The sequence below is a fragment of the Aethalodelphis obliquidens genome, unplaced genomic scaffold, assembly GCF_003676395.1.
Source record: "Aethalodelphis obliquidens isolate GAN/ISIS:26980383/991018 unplaced genomic scaffold, ASM367639v1 scaffold3, whole genome shotgun sequence".
NCBI lineage: Eukaryota > Metazoa > Chordata > Mammalia > Artiodactyla > Delphinidae > Aethalodelphis > Aethalodelphis obliquidens.
In genome coordinates this window covers 19,629,222-19,643,738 of record NW_020837947.1, presented here as the reverse complement: position 1 = coordinate 19,643,738, position 14,517 = coordinate 19,629,222, and the positions used below count along the sequence as shown (strand labels likewise).

The 14,517-nt window shown below is 40.8% G+C and overlaps 1 long non-coding RNA gene across 1 annotated transcript in view; it reads left to right on the top strand.

The window, feature by feature from the left end:
- Nucleotides 1-2,516, top strand: part of LOC113608210 (uncharacterized) — a 152,959-nt gene extending 150,443 nt beyond the window's left edge. Inside the window, exon 3 of the long non-coding RNA XR_003428259.1 lies at nucleotides 1,433-2,516. This is a non-coding gene — a long non-coding RNA (uncharacterized LOC113608210). The remainder of the gene's footprint in view (nucleotides 1-1,432) is intronic.
- Nucleotides 2,517-14,517: the final 12,001 nt, after the last annotated feature.

The following is a 14,517-nucleotide window of genomic DNA, read 5'->3' as shown; positions in this document are numbered from 1 at the left end:
TCAGAAGAATAGGAAACTACTGTCACCTAAAAACCTGTATTTGATAATCTTCACAGAAGATATTGCTTCCATTAATTGAAAAGAGAATACTGTTTAAAAAAAAATGGAAACAAGAAAGCTTTTAGAAAATAAAAACATGATGGTAGAAATTTCAAAGAGATCCATAGAAGAATGGAATGCAAAAGTTGATGAGATCTTCCAGAAAGTAGAGCTAAAATATAGAGATGGAAATTAAGGAAAGAAAAAATTTACAGGAGCTGTCAAGAAGGCACAATATCTGATTAGCAGAAATTTCAAAAATAAATCATAAATAAAATGATAGTGGTGGTTGGGGGTGATTGTCAAAGAAATAATACAGAATATGATTTCACATTGGAAGGACCCACTGTGCACCCAGCACAATGAATAACAAAGGACTTCCATCATCGTACAGTATCTGAATACAGCTTAAGAGAAGGAGGAAACTAGGTCTCACAAAAAGGATTGAGCATCAGATTGACACCGGACTTTTCAACAATACATTGAAGCTAGATGGTAATGGAACAATGACTTTATAGACACCAAGTGAAAATTCTGACCTAGAATTTTATATCCAGAAAAACTAGTGTAAATGTCACATAAATTCATTGTCATATAGGCAAGTTCTCAAAAATTTTACCTCTCATACAGCCCTTCTTGTCAAGTTAATAGAACAATTACTCGATAAATCAACAAAGAAGATACATCCTCCATGAAAAAGATGATTCAACACAGGAGAAAGGAAAGGGGTTAGTGATTAGTGGAAGTCCCCATGTAGCCTACTGCATATCAGGGAGAGAGAGAGTGACTGGCTCACATAGCACATCTTGGATCAGAAGGGCCAAGCCTCTAGGAAGAATCTCTAAAAGGAAAAAAAAAATGGACGTGTTAGATTCCTTGAGGTGTAGGACTGCACTGAGTGGTGAATTTTAGTTCTGTTGAAGATTTGGGAAAGAATTAGTCATAGGAACACAGAAATTAAGAAAAAATTTTAAAAAGGAAAAATTACAAATTGTTAACGTCCAGAAAAATAAAATCATGTAAAAGAAAAGTGACATAATCATTATATACTATGTGGCTCAGCTGTGGAAAATACTTACATGGATTAAATAATAATGTAAACACTGAATGTTGAAAAGATGGAGGAGGGAAGGAGGGATGTGGAAGTTGTAATGAGAGTGCTGTGGCCGATTGCATTTTCCAAAGAAGCCCCTGTCAATGCTTCCCATCCATGTGCTCTGCTACTATGTGGTCTTGCCAATCTCCCATGCAGAGATGGAGTCTTATTCCCCTCTGGCCTCATGACCCATTTGTTACCCTCAAAATGCAGTGGAAGTGATGCTGAGTGACTTCCAAAACCAGGTCAGAAAAGATCATGACTTTGATCTTGTTCTCTTGGAATTCCTGCTTTTAGAACCTTCATCTGCCATCTAAGAAGTCTGCTTACCCTGAGATCACAATGCTGAAGAGACCATGTGAGGCCCACAAGCAGTCCTCAGCCATGTTAGCCACTGCAGCAACAATTAGATACGTGAGTGCAGAAGACGACTCCCTCAAGATGAATCCAGCCTCAGCCACCATCTGACTGCAGCCACATGAAGGACCCTGAGACACCTAGACAAGCCCACCTGAGTCTAGTGGAACCACACAACTGTGAGAAGAGATTATAATAGATGACTGCATTAAGGTTTTATGTTTTGAGGGTAGATTTTAATAAAGCAATAGGTGAGCCAAACAAGGGCTAAATCCTCAATTTTCTAGTTGGAAGTCAAATAACAGAGTATAAACTAGCCAAGAAATAGAAGTGTAAGTATAGAGTTTAGACACATGGTTGTAAATATGACAAGAAACAACCCAAAGAGATAAAAGTATTTGCTTCTAGAGAACAAGATATGAAGGGTAGGGATAGGTGAGACAGGGGCCACTGTTAATAGTTGAAGGTCTTATAGTGCTGTTTCACTTTTAAACCTAAATAAGTTTTTTTATCTGAGAAAAATAAAATAAAATTAAAAATCAACCCCAAAATGGGGCTATCTGTCCTGCCTAGGAAGCACATTGTGAGTGTATGCTGGAGTGTATGAGAATGGAAGCACTTTGAAAACTCTAAAATACTATCCATATGCTTCATTTTACCTACTATTATTTTCCAATTTCCCACTCTGCCTTCAAACTTATTATTCAACAAAAGTTTCAAAAGAATTAGTTTATGATGAAAATGTGGTTTGTAGTACCAGTTTTGTACTAAATGTACAAGCCCTTAATCAATTTGGGCCTTGGTTTCCTTACTTATTAATAAAGGAATGAGTAGAAGTAAATATGACATTGAAGATGTCACTTCCAAATGTTACAGTATTTAACACCTCTTGAACTTTACCTTAAACCTCTTCATTACTAGGTTCTATGATGGTAGATTTTAAATAATCTAGGACAGGAATTCTCACTTTTTGGTCTCAGGAGCCATTTATACTTTTTCAATCATTGAGGACCCCAAAAAGTTTTTGTTTATGTGAGTTATCTTTTAATATTTACCTTATTAAAAATTAAAAATGAAAAATTTTAAATAAACTTATTTGAAAAATAATAAATCCATCACGTTACCGTATATTTTTTTTATTAAAAATCATTGTTTTCCTAAGTAAGACAATTCAGTGAGAAGAGTGGAATTGTTTTACCGATTACTTTAATGTCTGGCTTAATAGATGAGAGTTACGTTATCATATCTGCTTCTGCATGCCACTTACTGCAATGTCACACATTAGGTAACCTCTGGAACACTCCACTGTACACTTGTCTACAGAATGAGAGTGAAAAGGCAAATAATGTTTGGTATTATTATAAAAATAACTTTAACCTCACAGATCCCATGAAAGGGCTTTGAGACCCCTGGTCTAAGACATTAAAATGCACTGACTTTGAAGAACTTTCAAGAGTGAAGCTCTGTAAGAATCCGCCTGCTAGTGCAGGGGACACAGGTTCCAGCCCTGGTCTGGGGAGATCCCACATGCTGTGGAGCAACTGAGCCTGCTAGCCACAACTACTGAGCCCGCGTGCCTAGAGTCCATGCTCCACAACCAGAAGTCACCGCAATGAGAAGCTCACGCACTGCAACGAAGAGTAGCCTCTGCTCGCTGCAACTAGAGAAAGACCATGCACAGCAATGAAGACCCAATGTGGTCAAAGATAAAATAAATAAATTAAAAAAAAAAAAAAAGAGTGAACCTCTAAAAAGTCAGTCAGCCTTTAGAAAGTTAGTAGATAATAAGTTAGAGATGAACCATTTTCTTTGTTTAAAAATTATGAATATGAGCTCAGAGAAGCAGCATAACCTCATGGTTTCTGGGATCCAACCACAGGGGTTCAATGCTGACCATGAGGCAGAAGGTGTGTGTTCTATCCGGGCTTTATCACTTATGGGTCACATGACGTTGGGTAATTATTCAAACACCTGGCTCCTAGTTTCTCTGAGCATGCAACCTCTACAAAACAGCTGTGTGTCTCAACTGAGATGGTATTTGTGAAAACATTTTGGGAAAAGCTAAGAACTATGCTGCTCTGGAAATGTAAAGAGTTATTCTTATTTATATTCTCACCTGTGTGATGATCTGCCTTAAATAACATCATGGCTTTTGATAACTTTAAGTATTACTTGTCCTGTATTTCCTTTGCCTGTGGGTGTCAGGAATGCAACTATTGAAACATTTCTTTCTCTGCCTTTTGGCATTTTGATTTCTGTTTTATGAGTAGTGTTCCTTTCCAAAGTAACCTCATTAGGCAGCTTTTGGATAAATGATTTGGTTTTCACATCACGTAAATTTGCTGAGTTTATCAGTCCCCTGGGGCCTCCATAGGACAGAAGCAGGGAGGGAGACAAAAAGCTCTTAGAAATACCATTATTATTGTAATTATTCACTATAGGCAGAAGCTGATTTTATTTTAGATTCAAAATGTTGCCAGGAGGAGGGAGAGAGAGGAGAGCTGAGACAGGGAAACTGTGATGGCCAGTAAGCACTTTGGCTGGGATGTTCTAGCATATTGGAGGGACAAGAGGCCTTGGGAAGGCTGGTTCCATTCCATCCGCTCAGATCTGAGGGAGATGAAGCAGACACAGCAATGGAACACCCAGTCTCTTGGAGCCTATGTCGCACCTTCAAGCAGGACTAGCAATGGAATCATTCCTCTCGAGCTGCAACCAGGAATTAAGATTGTTTAATGACTCTGTGACCTGTAAAATATAGTCAAAACCTGTTTACAGCACAAGATCCTGCCACTCTCCCTACACCCCACCCCCATCATGGAACCATGGTCGTTTCCAGAATTGTATGTGTTCTTTTACTTCTGCCTTTGTGCATGCTAGGGCTTCTGCCTGCTACTTCTGCTTTTAGGTCTGGTAAACCCTTGTTCTTCCTTCAAGACAGGCCAATTGCTAACTTCTCTGGGACTCCCGTAAGACAACTTCAGTACTTCTTCTTGGTCTACTTCCATTTAGGTCTAATTTATAGAATCTAGACTTGATTTAACCCCCCCGGGGCATTTATTTATTCATAAATGTTTGGTTAGCATGTCTATTTCTATAGTGAATATTGAGTTTTCTTGTGGGCAGGAGCTCTCACTCCACTACACACATTTCTGTAGCCTTAAGACCTTTCATAGTTCGTATTGAGATAATCATTAAATGTTTATGGAATGAATGCATGAGGAATGCCAGGATTGATACATGTCTGGAATCTAGTGTAGGGCAAAACTGCTGAATGACTGTTGGAACCTTCCTTCCTTGGATCCTGGATTTCGTGGTCTTGAGGCAGAGAGCCAGAACACAGGCAGGGTGAGTGGTGGCAATGAGGGGGCCATGTAGGTGAGGATAAAATTCAACTCCTTGTAAGACTCCAATATGGGAGGGGGGGGGTGGGATGAGAACACTGCAGTTCAAAGGCTCCATCACCCAGCACTTTTTGGATGATTATAAACACATGGATTTCAGTCGGAATTCAAGAAGTTAAGATGGTGCAGCGGATGGAACTTGGGCTTTGGGCATCATATAGAACTGGGTTCAGATCCTGTTCCCACTACTCAGTGGAAACCTGAGTTTCGTTGAGTTAGATAACTAAATCCAATCTCAGTTTTCTTGTTTAGCTCTGTTTTAAAACAGGACTAAATATTCTTAAGACAGTGAGGAGTTTTTAAACTTAAAGGTGATTGATTTGGTAGTGTTCTGTGTTCAAATTTTAGTTTGGGGATAAACGGGGATAAAAATAGTACCTGAAAGATTGTAAGCATTAAATGAAAGAATGTACATAAATTGCATCCCAGTAATGCCTGACATAGAGTTTAATAAATGTAAGCTATTATTTTTATTAGAGAATATGTGAGACATCCAGCACACAGCAAGCACTCAGAGCGTGTCAGCTTCCTTCCCCTTCAGTGGGGTGGAGAGGTATCAAGTTGGCTTGGTCCTATCATAGTGGTCCATTATTTTCACAAAGGTCAGATAAATGAACTGTATGAAAATGTGAGCTCCTTCTTTCCCTTTTTCATTCCTTCCTCCCTCTTTCCTTCCTTCCCTTCCTTTCTTTTTTCCTTCCTTTCTCCCATCTTCTTTTCTTCCTTCCTTTCTTCCTAGCTGATTAGAGCATTTGAAACTAAACAGGTGTGGTTCTTGGCCTTTTGGAGCATGTGTTGGACTTCACACAATGTAGGCATCACATGCCTGTGGAGGCAGATTTCTGCACAGCCTGAGGTTAAAGATGCAAAGGCCAGTGGCCATTTCCTTTATATTAAATGATCATGCATTTCTTCCTCCAGACACCTTAATGCACCGCGCTAAAGAAGATCAGCTCCTGAAACTCTTTTTTCCTGTTATCCTGTGTAGGACTCGGATGATGAATCACAAGCTCACTTCCACACTGGTGTCTGGGAGGAAACACCTGGGAGCTGACAAAATATAGTTTAACTAAAAATGGAATTACAAGTGTTTGATCTATATTGAAAAAGTATGTGGCAGGAATGGCAAGGCCCTGGAGGAGGGAGAGGAGGAGAGGAGCCAATATTACCTGCTCAGCTGGAGCTGTGACCCCTTTTCTCAGGGGCACTGAGATGCAGGCGCCTGAGCCCTCAGCTGGGGAGAGCCTCCTGTGGCTTTGGGGCTCAGGCGGATTCTCAGCCTTATCGAAATCTAAATGAACTCTTTTCCTCTTGAGCCTGCAGGAAGCCAGAAAAAGATCTCTTTTACAGTGAGGGAGGGCTGCCTGGTTCAGGGATTAGCAAGTGTAGTACAACAGCTTCAGCTTCAGTGGTTTTGATCCAGGCAAGACAGTTAAGAGTATCTCAGTGAGGCCTGTCAGTTGTTCAGTGGTTATGAGAATTGAGAATGAGAATTGTGGGTAGCTGCTTTGTTCTTTTGGAATGATATTCTATAGGCCTCCAAAAAAGTCTACCTTGGGATCCTGACTATATGTGATATAGTTTCACATATGTCTACTCCAAATTCCTGAAAACATTAACAAGAGAGAATTGCCCAGATGTGAACTATTACAGCTATATTAAGATCCATATTCAGAAACAGTTTCTATTTTAGATAGGTGTCTTAGTTCATTCAAGATACTATGACAAAAATACCATAGACTAGGTGGTTTAATAACAAACATTGATTTCTCACAGTTCTGGTGGTTGGGAAATCCAAGATCAAGGCACCAACAGATTTGGTGTCTGATGAGGTCCTGCTTCCTGGTTCTTGCCTGTGTCCTCATGTGTCAGAAGGGGAGAACTCTGGTCTCTTCAGCGCCTTGTAAGGCACTAATCCCATTCATGAGGGCTCCACCCTTATGACCCTAATGACCTCCCAAAGGCCCCACTTCCTAATACCATCACATTTGGAGTTAGGATTTCAACATACGAATTTTGGGGGAGGGACACAAACATTCAGCCCATAACAGATAAGCTTACCCAATTTATCAGAAACTATAAATTTCTGATAAATTATAATTTATCAGAAGGGAGCCATGGACTCTGATACTGATAAACATGATTAGAAATAAGCAAAGATGGAAACCAGTTGTGCAATTTTATTAATTCACCAAACCTTGACCGCCACCCAAGGCATGGATGTCATTATCTGTTAACTGTACTTTATCACGGTGGGAGGAGGTCTCTGTGTTTGGGCAGTTATAGGTCTTTGTGCAAATATATACTTAGGCTAAGACGGTGTGCTGCCAATACTTTGGGATGAAATACTTGTAACTAGAGCAAACTGAGAATAAAACACAATGTTGGCTTATCCGATGAGCAGTTCATCAGTGAGATCGCCTTTTATCTGCAGAATGACTTTATATCAGCTCTTCTACAGTCTGTTAAGGACAAATCTTGTCATCTAAGATATTTTTGAAATCATAGATTTTAAGACATAAAATTTTCCTTAACAATTTAAAGTTTAACATGGTTTTTAGAATCAGTCCTAACACTAACTGTGTAATTCTGTGTGGTCTTTTCAGCTCTCTGCATTTAATTTCTTCAGTGTGAAAATTGTGTTGGATCATGGTTGAACTGGACAATTAATCAATTTTCTTCTTGCTCTAAAACTTTTTGGACAAAATTCTTTGTTTGTAAACAGGCTGACACTGAAGAGAATTTACCTGTAAGAAATTCATAAACACCGTGAAATAGTAATCCACTCATTGGAGCCCAGTATATTATGTATTACAAAACTATTTTTTATTAAAGTATGAGAAGAGAGGAGATTTTGTTGAAAGTTTGTGACTCAGAGTCACAGTCTCAATAGGAAATAGCTGGCACACTCAAATGGACACATTTAGGAGAATTTAGGTGAAATAACTATTTACGTAGATATAAGTGGGATTGAAGGACACCAACAAGGTATGGTGAATACCCCAAGTAAACAGCGATAGGAAACTGTAGCTTCCCCTAGGCCTGAAGAAGTGAGAGGACAGAGTGGTTATCATAACCCAGAGAAAGAGACCTAGAACATTAAGATAGGAAAGGACCACTGGACAGGTGCCACAGCCATCAGCCGGATGGACATAGTCATTGCTCACACATGGACCCACAGGAAGGGAGCCAGGGAGCCCCCTTCCCTCCGATCTTCTGTCTGTGCCTCCTATTGACAAAATCAAATCCAAATCCAAAGCCAGAGAATAGGGAGCCTATGGATATATTAGTCAGGGTTTTCTAGAGAAACAGGACCGTATATATATGTATATATATATAAAAAAAGAGAGAGAGAGGGAGAGAAAGAGATAGATTTATTTTAAGGAGTTGGTTCACATTATTGACTGTAGAGCCTGGAAAGTCTGAAATTTGCAGAGCAGCCTGGCTGGCTGGAGAACAAGAAAAGAGTTGCTACTGCAATCTTGAGTCAGAACACAGTCTAAAGGTGGAATTCCTTCCTTCTCAGGGGACCTCAGTCTTTGCTCTTAGGTCTTCAACTTATTGCATGAGGCCCACCCACATTATGGAGAATAATCTGCTTTACTCAAAGTCTATTAATTTAAGTGCTCATCACATCTTAAAAATACCTTCACAGGAACATCTAGGCTGGCCACCATGTCTTACCCAAGTTGATCCATGAAATTAACCATCACAGTATCTGTGTGGGTTAGGCTTCAGGGGCACAGAGGACTGGGAAAAGCAGAGATAGGATCTGAAGTGGGGGATACAAACAGAGAATATTTGGCAGCCCAGGTAGGTAGCAGTTTCACCGATTTCCCATTCTTTCCTGCCAGGCTTCCTGAGGGTAGAAAGTAGGAGCATTTTGTACATTGCTGGGTTCCTGGTACCTAACCCAATACCTCACACACAGTATAGGAGATTCTCCAAGAATACTGATGATACTGGCTTGAGTGTTATAGAAGCAAGTTCTGAAAAACAAGTATTTAGTGAGGTGGCCCTGGGGAGTAGCAATATCTCAAGAGCAATTTGCAAGAAAAAGGTAAATACCACAACAGTTTTCTGTTATCTTTTGAGTGTAGGGCAAAGCACCACGTCAGATTAATCAGATGTGATCATATCTTCTAAGGTTTAACAACAGATGACATTTCCAAGCTTCACTCTGTGCCTTATTAATAGAATAAATTTAGTCATTGAACTGGATGATCACCTATGCTGGCAAAGACTCTAAACTGCTCCCTTTGTAACCATGCAATTATATGAAGGATTGGCTATATTGCTGGAGTATGATAGAAGTCATTTATCAGGTAAATAATCTCGAAGACAGTCTAGTCTTAATGGTCCACTTCTGCGAGGAATGTGACACTGGATTTACTCCCAGCAAAGAAATGGGAATCAGAATGCAACTTATGTGTCTCAGGACAATGAAGATACAATACAAATGGATAAAGTTGAAAAGACCTAGGGTGTAAAGTACACCCTAGCATTTATGACATTATTTTCAAAGTCCCTGAAATGGTTGTTCAAAAGCTATTGAAATATTACCTGTTGAGAAATCAGTCTTTTGGCCAGTTCATTTTCATCATCCTAAAACCAGGAGCAGGGCAGGTGTAAAGATGGAAAGGAATGATGAAGGCCATGGGGATGCAGAATGGCACCTCCAAGGCTGTCGTGTTACCAAGCTGCTCAGCAGCTATGGATCAAAACGCGTTTGGCTTTGTGTGTCCGTTGGTTCTGATAAGAATCTTTCTCTTGTTTCTGTTGCTTTCCTGGTTTGCCATCAGAATGGTCAGGTTTTTTAAGTGGGAAATTAGTAATCAGGCATCAGAGAACAAAACTGAGGAAACTATGTAAATACCTCCTCGTGCAGGCATGTGAGCCATGGGTGGTGCTGCTTCTTGTGACACGTTATAAAAAGAAATTATCTTACAGAGACAGCCTGAGGCAAAAGTGTGAAGTGGCTGAAAGTTGTCTCTGGAACATTTACTTTCTGTACCTGCTTCTGCCTCTTGTCTAAAGACCTTGCCATTTCTCCAACATGCCCTCACTACGCGCGCACTCACACACACACACACACACACACACACTCTCCCCTCCTGCAGCTGTCCTGGGTCTTATTCCTTCAGAGCTTGATCTAGCTATTTCTCAACTAAGCTGGGGCCATTGACTTTAACTTGTGTCCAGGGGCTTAGCAAAGCCCCTGGAATACTGAAGGTGCCCAGTAAATTTTTCATGAGTGAATGAAGCTTCAATAAGCTGTTAGATGAAAGTAGCTCAGCCACTTCTGGGGTTGGGAGGGTGTACAATTTAATAAGAAATTCTTCAGCTTCGAATTTCTGACGACAGAATTTCTGGCAACGTGACAGTCAAGGGCCACAAACGTGAGCAGCTAGCTTTCCAGAGCGGTGATAAAGTCACACCCAAATCTGCTTGTCATTTGTGAGCAGAAGGCAACTCCTGGCATTGCTCAGACTTCTGGGTTCTGTCTCAGGCAGGAGCTTCTAGTCACAGAAGGCTGCCAAGAAGTGGCTTCCATCGTTCCTCAGCTCCTGAGTAAACTGGCAGACGGGGGGTGTCCTTTCTTCCAGTCCTCTGAGGAAAGCATGGTCTAAAACTCAAGCTCTGTGATGTCAGGCATATGTCTTTGTCTCCCGTTGGAACCTAACAGAATATTTTTCAGATAAAATTTATTAAATACATACTTTTTTTTGGCGTGATTGATTTCAACTTGCTGGTTAGAACTATAAATCCTTGAACCTCTGATTTCCCTAAGGATAGTTACTTTTGAATTTTTCATTGCATTTTTTTCTCCTGGCTAAACATTACATATGTACATTCTTAAAATATTCTCCAGTGACTTCTGATTACAAAGAGTGTTTTTTTTCCCCCCCAACTCATGTGCTAATGAAACTGAAAAGGACCCTGTGGGGCTCCTGGGCGCAAAAGCCTTTTGGTCCCCCATTTCTTTTTTTTTTTTTTCCCCGGTAAGCGGGCCTCTCACTGTTGTGGCCTCTCCCGTTGAGGGGCACAGGCTCCAGATGCGCAGGCTCAGCGGCCATGGCTCACGGGCCCAGCCGCTCCACGGCATGTGGGATCTTCCCGGACCGGGGCACGAACCGGCGTCCCCTGCATCGGCAGGCGGACTCTCAACCACTGCACCACCAGGGAAGCCCGGTCCCCCATTTCTTGTAGGCAAGACTCCAGCCTCCACGACCTTCCCTGAGTTCCAAAGGGCAGATTCGAACAGCTGCTAATCAAGGGAGGAGCAGCCAAGAAACCCCCTGAGGCGAGATTAAAGGGACCAGAGGAGACGAGAAGAGACCACCTGAGATGAGATTAAGGAAGTACAGGCCCTGGCACACCCTTGCCAGCAGCCCCACCCTTGAACTATGGCTGTAAAGCTCCTCATCAGATCCTCCCGGGTTGGGATGCACAATTTTGAGAGGCAGGAGCCCACTGTGTCCCCGTTTGCCAGGCAAAGCAATAAAGCTATGCTTTTCTACTTCACACAAAACTCTGAGATTGGATTTGGCGCCAGTGTACAGAGGCTGAGCTTTCAGCATCTCGAATAATAGGTCCTGGCCTGATGAAATACTAACACTCATGCCAGCTTAACATGGTTCACACAGGGCTCTGCATAGCTCAGGGCCCCAGTCTGGTTGCCTCTGGCGTGAGCAGCATCTCTGTTTAACCCAGCTTCCTGCTCACATGTTACCATTTTCCTTGCATACCATGATGCAGGGTGGGGGAAAGAGTTGGAAGGCATTGCTCTATTGCAGAGGTCAGCAGACTTTTTCTGTAAAGGGTCAGGTAGTGAATAATTAGGTTTTGGGGGCCATATGGCCTCTGTCTCAACTAAACTCTGCCATTGTGGCATGAAAGCAGCTACAGATAATGCTGAATAGACTGGGTGTGGCTGTATTACAACCAAACTATTTACAGAAATAGGTGGTGGGATGGGGATTTGGCCCAAGGGCCATGTTTGCCAACCTCTAGCCCACAGGATGAAGTTTACTCTCCTTGGTACAGTTGATCTCCCCATGATCCTGCTGCTCTCTACCTCTTCAGCTTCACTCTTCTACTGGCTCAAATGGCCCACACCCTGCAAACAGTCCATCTTGTTTCCAGACAGAGTTACGTGACCACCTGTGTCCATACTCCCAAAGCAACATGTTCAGACATCTTCCCACTTCCATGTAATAATATTGGGTTGGCCAAAAAGTTCATTCGGGTTTTTCAGTAAGATGTTACAGGAAAACCCATATGAACTTTTTAGCCAACCCAATATGTTGGAAGGTCTGTCTTTTCCATCAGACTGTAAAATCTTTTATGATGAAGACAATGTCACAGTTACATATGTATCCGTTAGGCAGTATCTGTCATATTGTTGGTTCTCCATGTTCACTGAAAGTAGAAGAAGGAAGGATCGATGGAAAGAAGGGGAAGAGGAAGGAAGAAAGGATTCTCTCTCTGGTTGAACATTTTAAGTAAAGTTTCTTTGTCTCTAAAGAGTTTGGGTGTCAAGGGATAAGAGTTGATAAAAGAAGGTCAGTGAGGGTGGTAAGGGAAATGACTAGATGGTAGATTTAGGGAAAAATTGGGGCCAAAGGCAGTAGGAAGTTGTCTGAATTCTACAAAGTTTGTTGGCTGCATTTGAGCCTGTTGCACTATGTCTGAATTACTTGGTGTTATCCCAGATAAACCCACATCATAAAAATGTATGTCTCAGATGGTGAGATAAAAGGTTACTGTGGCAAAAAGCAATTCAGCAATGCATTTGCAGTGACTCTGGGGCTCTACAATTTATGACAAGCAAATGAACCAGAAGTAAATGAATCAGAAGCCGTAACAAGGAACAACTGCAAACTACAATTTAGTTAATGATATATCTCAATTAAGTACATTTAGAAACTTCACGAATTCATTTCTTTTTTTTTTTTCTTTCTCTTTCTTTCTTATGAATTGTTTCCAGGTTTCCCCTCTGGTGTAAGTAATCATATGGCATTTTCAGTGTAATTTCATTTCATCACATCCAAGACCTGGAGTGAAAACTTCTTTATCTTAAAAAGAAAAAATACCAAGTTTCATGAGCTAATGTTAAGTGTATCTCTCTGAGTTATGTTTCTCTAACTATTGGAGCTTAACCCCCAAGTATTTTTAGTGGTGGGTAATAAATCTAAGAAATAGAATCCAGAAAAATGCCAAAAATTAGAATACTATTTTTATTTTCATGTCATAATTTATAAGTTATAAATAACTTATTTCCATATTACTTTAATTTGTCCTTTAAATCTGAATACTGTAGGAACCTAGACTGTAAATAGTGAAGCTCAATCTTTCATTCTTTTGATATTGCCTTATATGGCTTTCATAGAGTCACTGAAGAGACAGGCAAAGCAGAAATTTGTTATCTCCCCCCCAGGTCCTATCAACGTGCAATACTGTCATGTGCCTGGGAAAATAAGGTGATTTTTTCTGTTGACCTTTTTAGTTTATATTAAATGTTCTATGTATAATGCTATGACTTAATGGTGTTAATTTATGATGGAAAAAGTTTTATTTGATAGTAAGTTGATTTTGAAATTCATTTCCCAGGTTGGTATCACCTAACTTTTTCAGTTCTTCCAAAGTGATACAGACTTTACCCTCTAGAAGGTAAAATCTACTAGTTAGAAGAGGCCAATTATTCAGATCAAGGGGGTGCTGTAAGGATGAAATAAAATATGTATGCTTGCTCTTCAGGAGCCATTATGTACTGAGATATGGTTGTTCAGTTGAGGTCCATAGGCAACTTCTTTTTGTAGAGAGTTTATGGCCTCTCTTAAGGGAATGGTTGTTCTGATGTCAATTACAAGGGCAAGAGGAGGTTCTTAAGTAAGAAATAAAGACTATGAAGGTAGGTCTTAGGTAGAGGGGAGAGAACACAGTCTTCGTCTGGCTCAGTCTTTTCTCTTTTTTCTAAACAGAAGAGTGTATATATCTAGTCCCATGTTCCCAGCAGACTTGGAGGATATGCTGGTACCCACTTGGGGAGATGAACCCAGAAAGAGGATGAGTTAGATACTGTGAGCCCCAGAAAGCAAGTGAGATCTGTTAAGTAGAAGTATCTGCAGTCTCTTCGCTCTAGGAATGTATTTTTTTCCTTTTGTTATGGCTGAGAGTTTGAGAAAGGCTTACCCAAATGTTTCAGCCTTGCATCAGCTATACCATCAGGTGCACAAGGTCACGTTGGAGCTATGCTTCTGCTGCTTATTTGAAAGAGTGCAGGGCTCTCTGAGATCAGTGTGGAGACAGTGGGAAATGATGAGAGCTTTCTAAGGTAAGTGGGGCTTAGGATATACGTGGGCCTCGATAGTCCAGTGACTACCATCCATGTAGAGGTCCTTCTTCAGGTTCTAACCTTTCAATATAAAAAGAGCCATGGCTACTTAGGCCAGATGGGGACTTCCAACATCTTATAGTTCATTCAACAGGCTCCAGATAGGCCCCAAGCAAATGCAATATCAAACCCACCCAGAGGTGAAACAACATATTGGCCTATAATACTGCTTCTAGTCATTTTCAGTTTATGGTAATTGTGCTCTGATGGCATTAAGCATGTAA